Source organism: Panthera onca, chromosome A1, assembly GCF_046562875.1.
Source record: "Panthera onca isolate mPanOnc1 chromosome A1, mPanOnc1 haplotype 2, whole genome shotgun sequence".
NCBI lineage: Eukaryota > Metazoa > Chordata > Mammalia > Carnivora > Felidae > Panthera > Panthera onca.
Window position 1 is genome coordinate 221937991 of NC_138339.1, and position 15911 is coordinate 221953901.

The window sequence follows — 15911 nt, forward strand, 5'->3', positions numbered from 1 at the left end:
CAGGAATTGTTGCTAAATTTATGCTCCCATTTTTCGGTTTTTATCCCACTCCTGTCCTATCCCTGGCCCTTTTTTTTGCAAGACTCCTTTTTCTTATTCTGAGTGAGTGTTCCCCAGGGTTCATTTACTCCTGTACCTCAGGCTGTTTTGTGATGGTCTCTCTTCTCACCGGATTTAGCCCGGTGCCTTGACAACACGTGGTTTCTGGAGACCACTTGGTTCTTGCTGTCTTGTTCTTCACCTCCCATAATCTCCTGTATCTACCTCTCCACATCTTTCTCCCCAACTTTTAGTCTAATTTGCAACCAGCTGGTGACCAGACCAACTCATCTTCCTCCCTAAAACCAGCTCCCCCCACTGCTTCATTATGTTTTGAATAGCACTTTCTGCCACTCTTTCAAGAGTGTGATTTTGGAGCCATGGAAACTCCTCCCATCAACTCCAGCCTCCTTGGTGGAGCATCTGGATGAAACTCCCTTGGGGTCTCACCTCTCTCCCCTGTGGTGCCTACTGTCTCATCTCTGGGCCTCTACACTGGGCTTGCTGCGTCCAGTGTCCTTCTTCCTCACTCTGCTCTGGACAGGCTACTATGTCAGATCCCTTGACATGTTACTCGAATTAGAGCATTTATCTCAAACACCTTCAGACGGTCTGTACTGGCATTCCAGGCCATTCACCATCTGAAAGGCCCATCTTTCTAGCTTCCTTTCCTGCGGACTCCTGTACCAGCGCGCCTTCCGTGCTGTAAGATACTCTCCTCCCCCCTGGAGTTGTTTTACTGTTCTCCACACCCAGCAGGGCATGCCTTTTTCTCTGTGCACGCTGATCCTTCTGGGACTATTCAGTGGAAGAAGCCAGGCTCGAAAAGGTACGTTCTGCACAATTCCCTTTGTATGAGTTCCAGTAAACAAGCAAAAGTAGTGTATGAGCTAGAAGTCATAATAGTGCTTACCTGTGGGGAAGGGGCGGCCGACTAGGTGGGGCGTGAGCGGGCCACCCACTACTAGGGTGCTGGAAATGATTTGGGTGGTTGTGGCATGGGGATACACAAATGTAAAAATTCATAGAGCTGTACACCGCAGATTCCAGTGCTTGGCTCTATGTAAATCAAGCATCAGTAAAACATAGACTAAAACAGTGTGCACCGTCTAAGGCTGTGATAGGTTTAAATTCGATAATGAGTTTAAAATGCTGCGCTTAGAGACTGCTGTGTGGGGAAAAATCCCCATGCCGCAGTAGGACAGAGTTCTTTTTCTCCTGAATTGTGTAGCAGATATTCCTCAACAAGACTAATTTTGCAAATAATTTGACCTTGAAGACCATTTTTTGTATTACATTCTTCACTTGAATCTTTATTGCCACATTTATTGCTCGGTTGATATTGTTGGTTTAATGTGGATACCTGTTTCTATTTTTGTTTAGTGTACATTTTTGATCATCAGTAGTAATAGTGGCAGGTGTGGTGTTTTGTGGAACGCTTGTAATAGTTTTAATGTTTCCCCTCACCCAAAATGTTGCATACATCAAAAGAAGGATTTTGAGTTTATTTTAAAAGTATTTTACACAAGCTTAAGTTTGGAGTTATTCCCCTGGTTACCAGGGAAGCATCCATAAATGGGACTTAGGGGAAGTCTGGCCTGTTCTGGGGAAGACTTTCTTGGCAGGGCTGTTAAAATGGGCTTAAATGATTTTTAAATAATAAATGTTTTGCAAGATGGTGGTTAGCAAACTTTAATGTGTGCATGAATCACCTCTGTACAAATGTGGGTTCTGACTCATTAGGTCTGGGGGGAAGCCTGAGGTCCCTGCATTTGTAACCAGCTCTCAGGTGCTGCTGCTGGTCCCTGACACGCTTTGAGTAGCCCAGAATTAGTGACATTACAAAGGGCAAAGCAAGAATAACTTAGCTTATAAAAACCACCCCACCAATTTGGGTGGATAGTGACCCTGTGAGCCATGTTTGTGTGAATATAACTGAAAGAACCCATTCAAGAAAGTACTAAGTCTTCTTTTAAAGTTTTAGTATTACGTGATTTTTTTCTCCCCATGTTAGTGGGCCAGACTGGTTGATTTCATTAATTTGTTTTTGTTCCCTCTTGAAAATAACATTGTATCAGTTGAAATGGTCATGAATCCAATCAGAATTTTTAGGGAAAGAAATTTAAAAATAACTTGGAATCATTTGTGACTGCCCCTCCTAAAAAATAAAGAAAACAGAAAAACTAAACTAAATACCACTGGCCAGGCACAGCCCTTCCCCATTTGTCACCATGTTCCGTGAACAATACTTGACAGAATAACCACCGCTGTGCCGAATGCCATGTGAAGAGCCAATTTCACTGCTTCATGTTCTCCCGCTTGCTGTGGGTAGATTTCCATTCCCCTTCTCTGAACTGGGACCTCTTTTATTCCGTTGTTCCCTCTTGCTTGTCATATTCTTGACTCGGCAGAGGATGATTTTATACTCTGTCAGACTTTAACATCTGTCAGGCTATGATTTGAAACTGAGGAAAATCCAAGTTACAAATTGAAGAGGAGATCCAGCCCTTTGATGTTGGGAAAGCAGTGCTGTCTGGGGACTTGTCCCCAGAGCAGTGCCCGCCAGCCCGCCACTAGCCTGCCTGCTGTTACAGGGTGACAGGAAGAATGTGGCTCTGCCTGCTGGCTTCTGGGCACATTCCTTTCTGTTTGGGACCAGAGTAAGTACCAGATATACACATTATTGAATCACTTAATGAAGATTTTGTAGCACATCTCTAATTCTGTTGAAAAGGCCGTTTCAGCCCCAGAAGGGTGTATGGGGGCAGGGAGGGAGGAGAGGAAGAGAGAGGAGCTTTTACATTCGTGAACGGGGTCCTCTGTGACCCTCAGGATGCATGGGAGTACTCCAAGGCCGGCTGTTTCTTTTCAGCCCTGAATTGGCAAGGGGACCGATGCAAGCTCAAGGGAAGGTTCTTAATAGGGCAGGACCATTTACCAAGGGGAGAATGCAGCGGTTCGGCTTCAACCTTGACTCAGTGTTGCCATTCAGACACAGGAGATCTTGTTTAAGCTATGATTGAGGGCCTTCAGATTGTGGGCTGTGGTTTACAGACCCTGCTATCTTAGAGGGGCGCAGCTCACACTGGTAAGAATGGGCTCCAGTGGTCTCTGTCAGAATCGTGTGTAATTGAATTATGTAGATGGTTCCAATAACAAAAATACCTTCACCTCCCTATCACCTTCTTATTGGGGAGATCTCTGCCTTCGAAAATCAGAGAACATACAGAAAGGTTGGGTGGCCAGGAACATGTCTTTTCTCTCAAACTCTGAGACTTTATCTGTATTGATAATAAGAATAGTGGTCCTAAATACTAAACACAGTTATTGTTGGATTGATTGAGATAATATATATGGAAAGACTATGGACTCAAAAGTATTAATCACATACTTATTTGTAAAATAATGGTCCTCCAGGGTTTTGCTTTGAGTAAATGGTCCTCCCCATGTGTTCAGGACTAAGCAGAAAAAGGGCAGTCCGTTCCTGCTTACACTGTACTGGGGGAGATATGGAGTGCTTTGGGATGCTGTGCTATTTTTTTTTTTTTTTTAACAGAATGAGGGTGACCAGAAAGACAGGGAAGGATTGATGGTGCGATGGCACTGGGGACAGTGAAAAGAATGGTTGTGCGTCTTGTAGACTTTCTTTCCTGAATACCATAATGCTTAGATGATTACAAAGAAATCAAGAATTATCAGCAATGTTTAAAAAGTGGGTGTGACTTCTATGTGTTGCTGGCTTGGAATGTAAGCTGGCTGAGAACAGAGCCTACCCAGTGATGTGTGTATTTAGTACAGGGCAAACTGGGATTGGTTGGGTCAGTTGGAGAAGGTGGTCCTGATGGTAACAGTGATAACCCTACCCTTGAATCTCACTGGGCCAGCCACTGAGCTGCTCCACGCTCAAAGTACGTGACCTTACTGGAACCTTGGGTAACTATTGTCCTCATTTTATGGCGGAGGAAACAGAAAGCTTAAGTAATTTGCCTAAGGTCGTATAACGAGTAACTGGCAGAGATTTGAGTCGAGATCTCCAAAGAAGGCCACATTGCTTCATAAGGCTAGTTTTTAAAATTTTTTTCCTCAGGGCGCCTGGGTGGCTCAGTCGGTTGAGCATCTGACTTTGGCTCAGGTCATGATCTCATGGTTCGTGGGTTCGAGCCCCGCGTCGGGCTTTGTGTTGACAGCTTTGAGCCTGGAGCCTGCTTCTGATTCTGTGTCTCCCTCTCTCTCTGCCCCTGCCCTGCTCACGCTCTGTCTCTCTGTGTCTCTTGAAAAGAAATAAATGTAAAATTTTATTCCTCATATGAGGAATAGCCCACAAAGACTTTAAGATAGTCTTCCAAAGGCTTACATTTTCACTGAGGCTCACCAGACTATGGAAAGAAATTACCACTAATGGCATACCTGGATTAGAGAGCAACCCTGCTCCTTGTCTTGGCCTGGGCTTTCTGGTGAGGTGTCAGAACAAAAGCCTCAGGACTCCTGGAAAACAGTATAGTGACCATTTGAGAGCAAATGGGGGTTAATTTCCTTTCCATGTAAGGAAAGATGAGCTTTCATGCAAATGAACACTTGGTCCATTTGGCCACTCGAGAGGACTTAAATCAGGTTCCATAACTATCAACTTTACTGTCCCTTTGTTGCAGGACAAAACACACAGACGGTGTTATTCCCCCGAGCCCAGAGCAAATTATGTTGTGTTAAATAATCACAATGCTTTTATACTTAATTGGACTTAAACTCCCTCCCCCGCCCACCTCCAAACTATGTAGACATTTCATGGAGTCTGTCAATCACCAGAAGGAAAAAGACTCAACGTGTCACTGTTGTGTGGCTAGCAGACCAAGTTGTGAAATAAACATACCTTGAAATGTGACTTTCATACCTCATGTTTTTTATGGCCTTGCTCCTTAAAGTATGGTCCATGGATTGGGCTGAAGGCATCAGCCTCACCAGGGAGCCTGTTAGAATCTCAGTCTTGATGCCAGGTATACTGATTCAGAACCTGCATTTGGACAAGATGCCAGGTGATTCCTGTGCGCGTTCAAGTATCAAGTATTTATGGTACTCGACCCCCTCCAAGTTAATGATTAGGCTTCTTTCTTCTCTACAAAGTCCATTTCAGGGATCCAATCTATTTTAGACCTGGGCCCTAAAGAACAGCTGTCTCAGGTTTAGCTGTTTAGCATCAAGGGGCATTTTGCCATTTGTAGCCAAGTCTGACTTACTTATTAAACCTCTTCATCTGTCTCAATTTTTCTCTGTACTATGTATACCATTTGTGATGCAAAGCTAGTATGGTGTTCTTTTATTTGGGGAGAGGAGTTAATCTTGGCCTTTTGAGTGTAGAAATCTCAACCAGATTACAAACATGACGATCTCCTGTAGGTCCCATTGAAGATAGAAGCCCATTAAGCAGTTGTATTATCCACGTATCTTCCTCCAGTTGCACAACTACTTCTTCCTCCAGCTTGTGCTCTTTCTTAGAGGGGAGGGTGAGGCATGCAAAAAGTTGCTATGTGAGCACGTGTACAGAGGTGCTCTACCTCTTTGGTTATTGTCTATGCCTCCTGCCCTCTCAGCAGGCAACCGGGGCCTGATTCTTGTCACTTACTGGCTTTGTTATCACGGCCTCCGTTTTCTTCACCCCAAAATGAAGGTGTTGGATTCGTACAGTCTGGAGAAACTCACCAACCCATTTTTACCCTCTGCAGCCAGCTCAGCTCCTTATGACCCGTGGTCATTTCTGCCCGTGTTTCTGACACCTCTCCTTTCTACCCTTTTCTTCCTTCTCCACCCTTGCTGCCCTGGCCTTCCCCTGGGCTCCTCCTGCCCTCACTCACCTCCTTAAACTCCAGAATAGCATAGAGCATAGAAGTGATCAGTGTGTGGTTTTTGTGCACTGTCAAGGAGGGAGATTCCATGTTCAAGGACTCAGAGTTGAACTTGGGAATTTATGTGAATTTATAGTATCTCCGCTTGATTACACAGTTCTCTTGGGAGTGCTTCAAGCAGAAGTAGCCCTTCATGAATTTTGTTTTGTTTTGTTTTGTTTTAGGGAGGAGGGCTCTCCTGTTTTTAGGGAGGCGGGCCCACTAAGTCCTTTTCAAATTCAGAGAAAGTAGGGTATCTTGGATCATTTTAGTATTAACTGTGGGTTTTTGTCAGGCCAGCCCTGTCTAAGGGGACCTCATTAGGCAGCGCTCTATAATGATGACAGAGCAGCTTAAAATGTCTAACTAAATGTAAACGATCTCAGAGCCAGTAGTTGAGTTTCACTTGAAAGCCAATGAAACATCTAATTAAGGAGCAAAGGAGGATGTCAGAAGGATCCAAAGTCCTGAATTTTTGTTATATTGCGGTGGATTTTACTGGAGGATTCTTTATAAACAATAAAAAAAACTTGGTTTTCCCCTTTTCTTTACCTGTGGAATAAATAGAACCAGCTCATAGGTTGGAATGTCCGGTAGATTGTATTACGTATTACCAGGGTTCAAATTTGAACTTGAAATATTTTTAAGCAAACTATACAATGGTAAAAGCTTTTCTCCACTACATGTATAATTATCTTGCTAAGCTTTTTTAAGCCCTACGTAAGGAGAAAACAGAAACATCGTGGAATGATTGTAAACTAGTGCCTATGACCCTGGAAGTGAACTGTTTTCTAATTACTGTATTACATGTGTCACTTAAGGTTCTATACTCCTCCTCCTTGGAATCTTAGATTTTAAATAGTACTATTCAAAATGCTGCCTTCTGTTCTTGAGGCATAGTTGATACTTTAGCAGCGTTCAGTTTTGTATACATAATTGTTGTATAGGCTGTGAAATTATTACTTATTAAATTAGTAATATCACAAGCTATGTACCTTTTAATTGTGTTTAATAATGTGAGACCCAGAAATGCTCCCTCTGTTCTCCTTTAATATTTCGTGGCAGGACAGTAGGGATGCACCATCATTGTTAAGCAGTAGGTAATAAAAGGGACTGGAAAACGGGGATTGGGGTTATTGAAAGTGTAAAACAAGAGAGAATAGCTTGTAGATTCTTTCTGGTGATTAAAAGTTTGGTTTTCCTGGCTGTGCTAAGTACTGCAGAAAGATGAACCAGGGTGAGAGTGTCAGTCCTTCAGTAGCTCACATCCAAGGCAGGGCTCACCTGATGTTAGAGTTCTAGTCGCTGAATTGGAGCTCTTCAGAAAATGTTCCTGAGGCATGTAGAAATCAGGGCATCCTTCTGTCAGCCTTTCTTCTGCCTTGCTTTCAGTGCCATTCAAAAAGAGAGCGTTCTTTGTTCTGGATCTTTGAAATATGGATTGATCTGTTGCTTTTCAAAATTTAAGGTAACTGCCTCCAAGGTACTGTAGGCCTGATTCACAAAGCAGATTGCAGGCAGGAAGGAACGTTCGCTGTATCCTGAGTTTTGATAAGTTTTTTGTTTTTTTTTTTTTAATGGAGGACCAGGTACACAGGTTCTCAAATTAATTTGTCTGGAGTTTAGTCCTCTGAGAGCTGTTGGAGGAGGAGGTGAGAATAGCATGAGGTTTAAATGAGACAGGCATTGCACATTATGGTGCCTCCAGCTTCGAAGAGTAAGACATACATAGTGTTGTTGGATGAAGATGTCCATTTGTGAACATTCAGCAAGCCTAATGATTTATTTCATTTAATATACTTGGAAAGCTTTAACTTCTTTGTTGACCTGTAGCCACCAACAATTTGGAATCGTCTTCGCTATAGAGTTACATGTTTTCCCTGGGAAATAATACATAGCCAGCAGCTAGTGGGGACGGTATGAGAAATAAGAGAGAGATTGATTAACTCCATTTCACCCTCATATGCACAGCCTCATGGCTATGTGTGTGCACATGTGCGTGTGTGTGTTAGCCCTGTTTTTTTTTTTTTAACTATATGACCATTTATGTGCAGCCTGTTTTTTGTTTATAACTGTATGACCATTTATGTGCAGTTCCAGAATAGTGGAAATAAGTTATGGCGAATAAAAATCATAGTAGAGGCTGCCATTGTTGGGGGAAGGAGGGGTTGGCAGAATGCTAGATCAATCGGAAAAGAACACAGGGAAATTTCAGGGGTGATGGAAATGTCCTCTTCTGGATCGGACTGGTGGTTCCATGAGTGTATGCAACAGCCAGACTCAACTGTCTCTTAAGATCTGTGCATTTAATTTACTATAAATTGTACCCCCCCTCCAAAACGTGAAATGCTTCATAAATTTGTCATCTTTGCACAGGGATCATGTTAATCTCTGTATCAGTCCAATATTAGTATATGAAGCACATTACAGCTTCTCTTGTTAGTTACAATTTTTAAAGTTCTTTTTTCCCCATAGAAGACTTATAAGACTTGGTTAAACAATACAGTGATTGGAAAGATGATGTGGTCACACTTTGAAATATCTAATGTTTTGACTTCAGGTAAAACATGCATTGGAACCTCTTAGCACGTAGTATTTCATAAAAGTCACTGAACAAAAAAGCCTTCATTATTAGAGGCTTCCTTCCTTCCTTCCTTCCTTCCTTCCTTCCTTCCTTCCTCCCTCCCTCCCTCCCTCCCTTCCTTCGAGAGAGAGAGAGAATGAGAATCCCAAGCAGGCTCCACACTGTCAGCACAGAGCCTGACGCAGGGTTCGATCCCATGAACCCGTGAGATCACTACCTGAGCTGAAATCAGGAGTTGGATGCTTAGCTGACTGAGCCACCCAGGTGTCCCCATTAGATGATTTCACACTGAGATGTTCCAGGGCAAGATTCAGTGTTTGTGTAGAAAAGTCCTGTTTCTTTTGGAACTCTCAAAGAGATAAATAGTAACAAATCCAGGATGAAAAGTTACTTTAATTCTAGTATCCTATATGAATTCCCACAACAGTGGCCATCTCAGGAATATGCAAAGACTTTTCTTACCATATCTCCTTCTTACTCATTGAGTCACTGTATACTAAATATCAAGTCCATGCCTGGCATAGTCCCAGGGGCTAGAGGCCCAGCAGTAAACAACACTCACAGAATTCATACCCATGTAGAGTTTACAGTCCCAGTAGGAGAGAAGGATAAAAAGTGCTTTGGAAAAAGTTAAGCAAGGAAAGTGGGGGGACCCTGGATTTGAGGGTAGCCTTATTGGGGTACATTTATGCAGACACCTAATATGATGAGGTCTTCTTTTGGATCTTTTGAATTTTGCACCACGTACATACAGTTCCTCATCACAAATAAATATTAAGAAAGAATATACAGTATCAACTCTTGACCACGTTATGTCCTTCTGTTAGGATACTGGGCCCTAATGAAGTCTTTGATCCCAAAGATAAGAAAAGTAGCTGCTACTGAGTTGGATAGTTTTATACATAAATTGCTTAAATTTTTATATTGAAGGCTTTAATGAAATGGAATATTTTGCTATCAATTGCTGGATAATGTATTCTGAAACTTAGCAGTTTATTTTTTTATTTTTAATGTTTACTTATTTATTTTGAGAGAGTGAGTGAGCACGAGAGAGAGCAGGAGTGGGGGAACGGTAGAGAGAGGGAGAGAGAATCACAGACGGGCTCCTGACCTGAGCCTAAACCAAGAGTTGGACACTCAACTCACTGAGCCACCCAGGTGCCCCTGAAGCTTAGCATGTAAAATAACACACAGTCATTATCTCACAGTTTCTGTGGGTCAGGAATCTGGGGCCCAGCTTACCTGGGTGCCTGCAGGGGAGGAGACGTCACAGGGCCCGAGTATCAGGAGGAGATCCTTGGGGCTTCTTAGAGGCGGGCCGCTGTGTGGTGTCTCTCAGTAGCTGCATTTCATCCTGCCCTTTAAGGAGGAAAAAGAAACTATTTCCCGGACTTTTTCATCCCGTTTTTCAATCAAATATAGCACACATCACAGGGAAGTGACAGTTGGCAAAAATAACAAAACAGTAGTGAAATTACAGAGTGAATGGCCTTTTATGGTTTTACGTTTTCTGTGATCATAGGCCCCATCGGCTGTTTGTTTCTTGTGTCAGCCTCCACTCTGCTCTCTGCCCTTCCCAGAACCTGGTTGGCCTGCTGGGTCAGGACAGCACTAGGATTCCTGTTCGGGGCCGGTCCACCTCGGGCTGCCCAGCACGCTACCCTGCTGGTCACCGCCTCCACCCCTGGCGGTCTCTGCGGCTTCGGTTCCTCACAGTTGCTCAGTTTGGCTGAGGGTGATTGCCAGTAATGGTTTCTTCCTTTTGTGAGGCTTGCTTTCTCCATGAGCCGCTGCCTGTCTGGACCGTGCCTGGACCCAGTTGCAGCGCTGCGTGTCTGGAAGGTGGGGGCCGTGAGGAAACTCTCCTACAACACTGCCATCCTTCAGCAGCAAGCTGCCGGCTTGCCCTCTTCCGAAGCGAGTGTTCCGTCTCGGGTTTCTCAGGGCTCCCCCTTCCCCCTTAACTGGTTGGCAGAAGGGCCAGGGCCTCTTTGTTTCTCACTTGATTTGCAGAGCAGAAGTAATAGACTTCGGTAAACTTCTTGAGTGGTCCTCCCTTTCTGCTGGGACTGCTAGTCTTCGTGGCCTGACTCATCCTGTGTCTTCATCAGTCACGCTCCATACCTCCAGAGGTCTTGCTGAGCCTTTGCGTTGTAGTTTTTGTAATACCTACCACCTTAGAAACCAGAAAGGAATAAAAGGAAGAAGACCGTGGACATTAGGTAGAAGAGGATTTTGCTGGCCAGTACATGAAGCAGAATGTTAAGTGAAAATTATCGTGTGTCGGGTGAAATGTTTAGTTAAATTAAGCCCACCTCCTTCCCCAAACAATTTGATTTTCTTGCAAAAAGCTGCACAGGAGGTATTTAGTACAGTTCTTGGTATGTTATTTAAACTGGAACGGAATTTCAGCCTATCACCACTTCCTCATCATGCTTCCCAGCTAGTCTGAGCCCTCGCAGCAAGTTCTAGACTTTCAGACTGCCGGGTAACCTGTGCTGCGGAGATCGGAAGGTAAGCTTTATCTGTTGCATTTTCTGGGTTTGTGCTGTGTCTGGTTCATCTTTAGCTTTCGCTCATTCTGCGTTTGAGTTGACACAGTTCAGTTCTTGCTGGGCTGCCGCTGTTAGTTGGTATCTGTCCTGCAGAGCGTGGTCAGGTCCCTAACGGTATTCCCTCAGACTGGGTGGGATTACTAACGTGGGGTCCTGTTATTTGGGGCTCACAGACCCTTACAGGATTCGAAGGGTCTTTGGAGGCCAGCCGTTTACTCCAGGGGAACTCTTGGGTGAGTAGCAGGTTAAGGCTGTGCCTGAGGTCACCTGGCTGGTTAGTGACACCAGACAGAGCAGGGTTTCTTGGCTCCCAGCTCAGTATCCTCTCCCACACACGGTGCTTCTTCCCAGCCGCGTCACCTTGCAGGCAAGCTGAAGGCAGTCTCCTGTCTCCGTTCTACACCCTTGACAGATGAACGCTTCTCTAAAACTTGAGTCAGTTTAGCTCTGGAAGGAGTGGGCCTTTGGATAATGGTCATTTTGGAAAGAAAGCTATTTTAGGGACGATAGCTGCCAGGAGTCATTATGTAAGAAAGGACCCAAGAGTCTCAGCAAGGAGAGGATTTCCCTGTTGGTGCCATTTAAGTCATGGTATAAATTTCTCTCATGGTGTTTTGTTTGCATCATTTGGCTTAGATGTTGTTAGATGTTACTAGCTTCATCCAATTCCTTGTTTTGTGAAAATAGGTTTTTTGTTGATCTAAGTGGGCTTCTCTTCGTCAGTGTGCCGGAATAGTCGTTCTTGGACCGAAACGATGGCTTTTGAATCTCTCTGCTATGTTTTCAGGCATGCCGTAGGGGTTGTAAGATAATACTGTCGTTACCAGGAGGAGTTGGGTAAGGGCCATGAACACTGGGGAGAGAGCGGAGAGAGGCTGCCATAGGACCGAATCGGGGAGAGAGCGGAGAGAGGCTGCCATAGGACCGAATTGCAGGCTTCTGCTAAAGCTTCTTGACTGCAGATTGTGGCAAAGGAGTAGGACTTGCGGCTCTTTAGATTCCTTGTATCTCCGTCTTCACATTGTTGTTTCCAAGCACCCCTCAACCATCTGCTGCTTCGGGCCTGGTCCAGTCGTGCTCTGGTGACCAGCCCCAGAAGCCTGACAGCTCTTCCTGTCTCGACTCCTGCCAGTTCCGACCAGCCGAGCTCCCAGCACACGGGAACAATGGGGCTCCTTGAAGACTCGCCTACTGTTGACACACAGAAGCACATTTCCTCTTTCTGAACTTCCAGACAGAGTTACCGTGGTGGCTTTGAAATTTGCTCTGAGACGAATACACTCAAAGGATTCCGTTAATCTATTCTGATTTACTTAGGAGGCGGCCGCGCTCATTATTTGACTTATGTTAGTGGTTAATTAACCAAACTAGAACATGTTTCCTTTTTACAAATTGAATGCTGAGAGAGTAACAAAGACCAAATATTTTACAACACACAGATCCTTGAGTTTGACTCTGAAATAGTATATTTTATTTTGTAGCAACTTCCGGTTTTAGTGACAATTAAATGCTGTTTCTATTATTAGCAAGTTTTGAATTTTAAGTAAATTGAAATGGAAATGAAAGTTGTTTCTAAAAATAATGCTAACTGTGTTTATGTGAGTTTTTCTGTTGTCTTTGTTTTGGTTTTAAATTCTGTCATTTGTGGGGAGGGCCTTGATTGGGGAGAACATGTGAATTTCATGCCAGTCTCTTTTTGTTTAGAATTGATGAGAATCGGATCGAACTGTTTATGAGAGTAGATGGGAATAGATGAGATTTCTTTTAGTGTTGAACACTCTTGCTGTCATTGCTTGTTGATCTTCCTTGACTGTCCTCTGGGCAGTGTGCATCAGTGGACTTCTGAGTCACCGTCATCTATTTGACGGTGAGGGGCCTGCCCTTTATTTTACCAAGGAAACCTCCATACATAGCTGCTTACTCTGAATTTTCTAAAGACGTCCGACTGCTCTGATCAGGCTGTTACCTTCTACCAGTGTGGGCTGAGGAGATTAGATGGACAAAGGGGAAATAATCATACTATTCCCCAGTCCTTTTTCAGTGGGGGTCTTCTTAGAGTGACTTTTTGGCTTGGAGCAAATCTGTTCCCCACTCCTTCAAACAGAAGGAGGAAGATGTATTTCAAAGCTTATTATTATAATTTTTTTTGGTCTGGACTTTGGGATTCTGTGAGCATTTGTTTGGCAAATTGTGGAGGGTTTAATACCCTTATTTTCACCAGCTAACTCAGTGGAAGATGAAAAGGTTGGCAGAGAATTCAGTTTCACTTGTGACATCACTTGGCTTATTCAGATTCTGGTGAATCAGGGTGTTGTAATGAAAGTGGAGCTCTGTTCTCCAGCATACCTGACCTTGCTGAGAAGTATACTTAAGGGAATTCTAGCCAGGGCCTGTCTTAGGAACACAGTAAACCATTGGAGAGGAAAGGTGCGAGGTTCGCCTACCTTAATCCTCCTTTCTTAGTTTCTTTAGGGTTAAATTAACATTCATTCATTCATTCATTCATTCTTTTTTTTTTTTTTTTTTTTTAAGAGAGAGAGAGAATGAGTAGGGGAGGGGCAGAGAGAGAGAGGAAGAGAGAGAATCCTAAGCAGGTTCCACACTCCATCTCATGATTGGGAGATCATGACCTGAGACCAAACTAAGAGGTGGACACGTAACTGACCGAACCACCCAGGTGCTCCTAAATTAACATTTATTTAAATGTGGGATTGGGTTTGCCTGAACCCCTAACCTTCTGTTAGTTGAATTTACTCTGTGAAATTTTAGGCTTTCTGTATACCATAGGAGATGTGAGGCTATGGAGCATAATAAACACAGTATTCTGTACTCCGCATTATGTAATTTGAAAAGCACTGTTGTTGAGATTGCTTGTTTGTTTATTTATTTATTATTTATTTATTTGCATGGGGCCTGAACTCATGACCCGAGCTGAGGTCAAGAGTCAGACATTTAACCGACTAAGCCACCCAGGCACCCCCCGGGAAGCACCGTTCTATCCTGAAAAAGTTTGTGCATTCGTTCTCTTTTGTATGGAAGACCCCATGGTCTGCACAGAGGCAGAGAGACTCATTTCCATTTTTACCAAACCCCTAGCCATTTTCAAAGGTAGGGATGTATGCCTAAGACAACACTTTAAATTGGATGAGTTTCATAATTAATGCCTCCTTAAGTGAAGGCTTCTGTTTAATTTGCCTTTCTAGACCATTTGGTAGAAATTGCAAAGGAACAGGGTAAGAACAGCACATCTCAGTTGGCAGTCAGTAAGAGCAGACTATGGAAGTGCCAACTCCTTTGTTTGAAGGTGGCTATTTTCTTCAAGCACTTGAAGGAGATTCGAATTGTCGTTTAGTGAGCTGTGCTGTAGGTGTCGACTGACAGCCTTCGGGAACATCCCTAGTAATTATTATGGTTGGTACCAGTTCCTCCCTCCATTTTTGAGTGTTTCTTTGAACAAAAATGACTTTTTGTTTGACCAAAGTACCCAACCATGGAAAGAAGATGGAACTTGGATAAATCTTTATTTTTATTCTTTGTATTTGAAGGGGAAGATTAAAACTATTCATGTAAATAACTGGCTTATCTGGATTTTGCCATCATTTTTGGGTCCTGCCTCTGCGGATCATTGACCATCCAGCACTGTTGATGCCTGGGGAACTTCTCCCGCTGGTCTGCTCATTTTCTTCTTTGTTTTGAGCCTTTTCCCAGGCAGAGGAGGTCAGGCAGGTACACGTGCCTTTGGGAAGGAGGTGGTGGGAAAATATGGAATAATGAGCCCTTCTGACTTTGGATTCAGCAGTTTAGCATTGGTGCAGTAGGTGGAGTTATTCTTGGAGCCCCAGTTTGAAGATTGCTGTGCAGAAACCCATCTGCGCCACTGGTTGCCAACATTTCTGGTACAAATATTGTCATTTGCTCTTGAGGCAATCTGCTATTTCAGTCCTAGATGCAGTTTTGTAATATGCTGGGCAAAATAGTAGAGAAAAAATATCTTAAGTGGTGGTATAATCTTCAGTTTAAAAACACTTTAGCAATGTTTCCAGTAGAGGATTGTTCAACGCGTCTCCTTTCCTCCTTTCCTTGGCTGTAAACATAATCCAAATTTCATTTTTTTCTCACTTGTCTGTGCCATGGTTTCCTTGAGCTGCACCCACCCAAAGGAAAGATGGAAGGATAGATGGAAGGCTTAAAGAATTGTACTTTAAAATCAGACTGTGAAGGTTTAACATGTCATGTTCATTCTGTTGATAAGGTAAGTTGTGCTCAGAAGTTGCTTGGTTAAAAATTCTCCAACATGTTACTGTGCAGCCCTTTGTACATCCTTCCTTGTTCCAGGCTGTAAGAATCACTTCTGCCAAGTGGGCCACTGAGAAGGCGGCCCCTCTGTTGCATGTGCAGAGTGGGAGCTCCCTGAAGGTTATGGGACATTTCCAGAAACCCCGGGGTAGCTGTACTACCATTTGATTGGGCTTTGTCAGCAAGCCTTTCCTAGAGCGGGAAAGCGTGTCCTCTAGGAAGTAGTACATTTTTTTCTGTTACTGTGGCTTTCTCCACATTTTTTCCCCAGTCTGAGCAACAGTAAGAAATCCATTTTACAGTATGACTCGGTGTACCTGTGCACACACATGCCAGAGTTTTACAAGGTAGTACTGTCCTTGCCCTTTTGCGTGAGATTTGTTCTATTTTATTAATATTTGAAAATGCTGGCCTCAGTGCTGCAAATTGATGTCACTACTTTATGGATTATGCTCCAGAGTTTTTAGCTTGAGGGCTTTCCCACATTTATTCTTTTAAGGCCTTCATGTCATGGCAGCGGCAGTGGCGTTAGGGGAGAAGAAGTGGATGCATCCATTTGGA

General features: G+C 43.6%; 1 protein-coding gene, 1 non-coding gene and 1 pseudogene across 2 annotated transcripts in view; 2 read left to right on the top strand and 1 right to left on the bottom strand.

Moving 5' to 3' along the window:
• FOXO1 (forkhead box O1) overlaps positions 1–15911 on the top strand; it is a 94663-nt gene that overhangs the window by 53243 nt on the left and 25509 nt on the right. The window lies entirely within an intron of this gene.
• On the top strand, positions 4130–4214 carry TRNAQ-UUG (transfer RNA glutamine (anticodon UUG)). The gene has a single exon. It is a non-coding gene; the product is annotated as a tRNA-Gln (tRNA).
• Positions 8251–8349, bottom strand: LOC132682566 (U6 spliceosomal RNA; annotated as a pseudogene).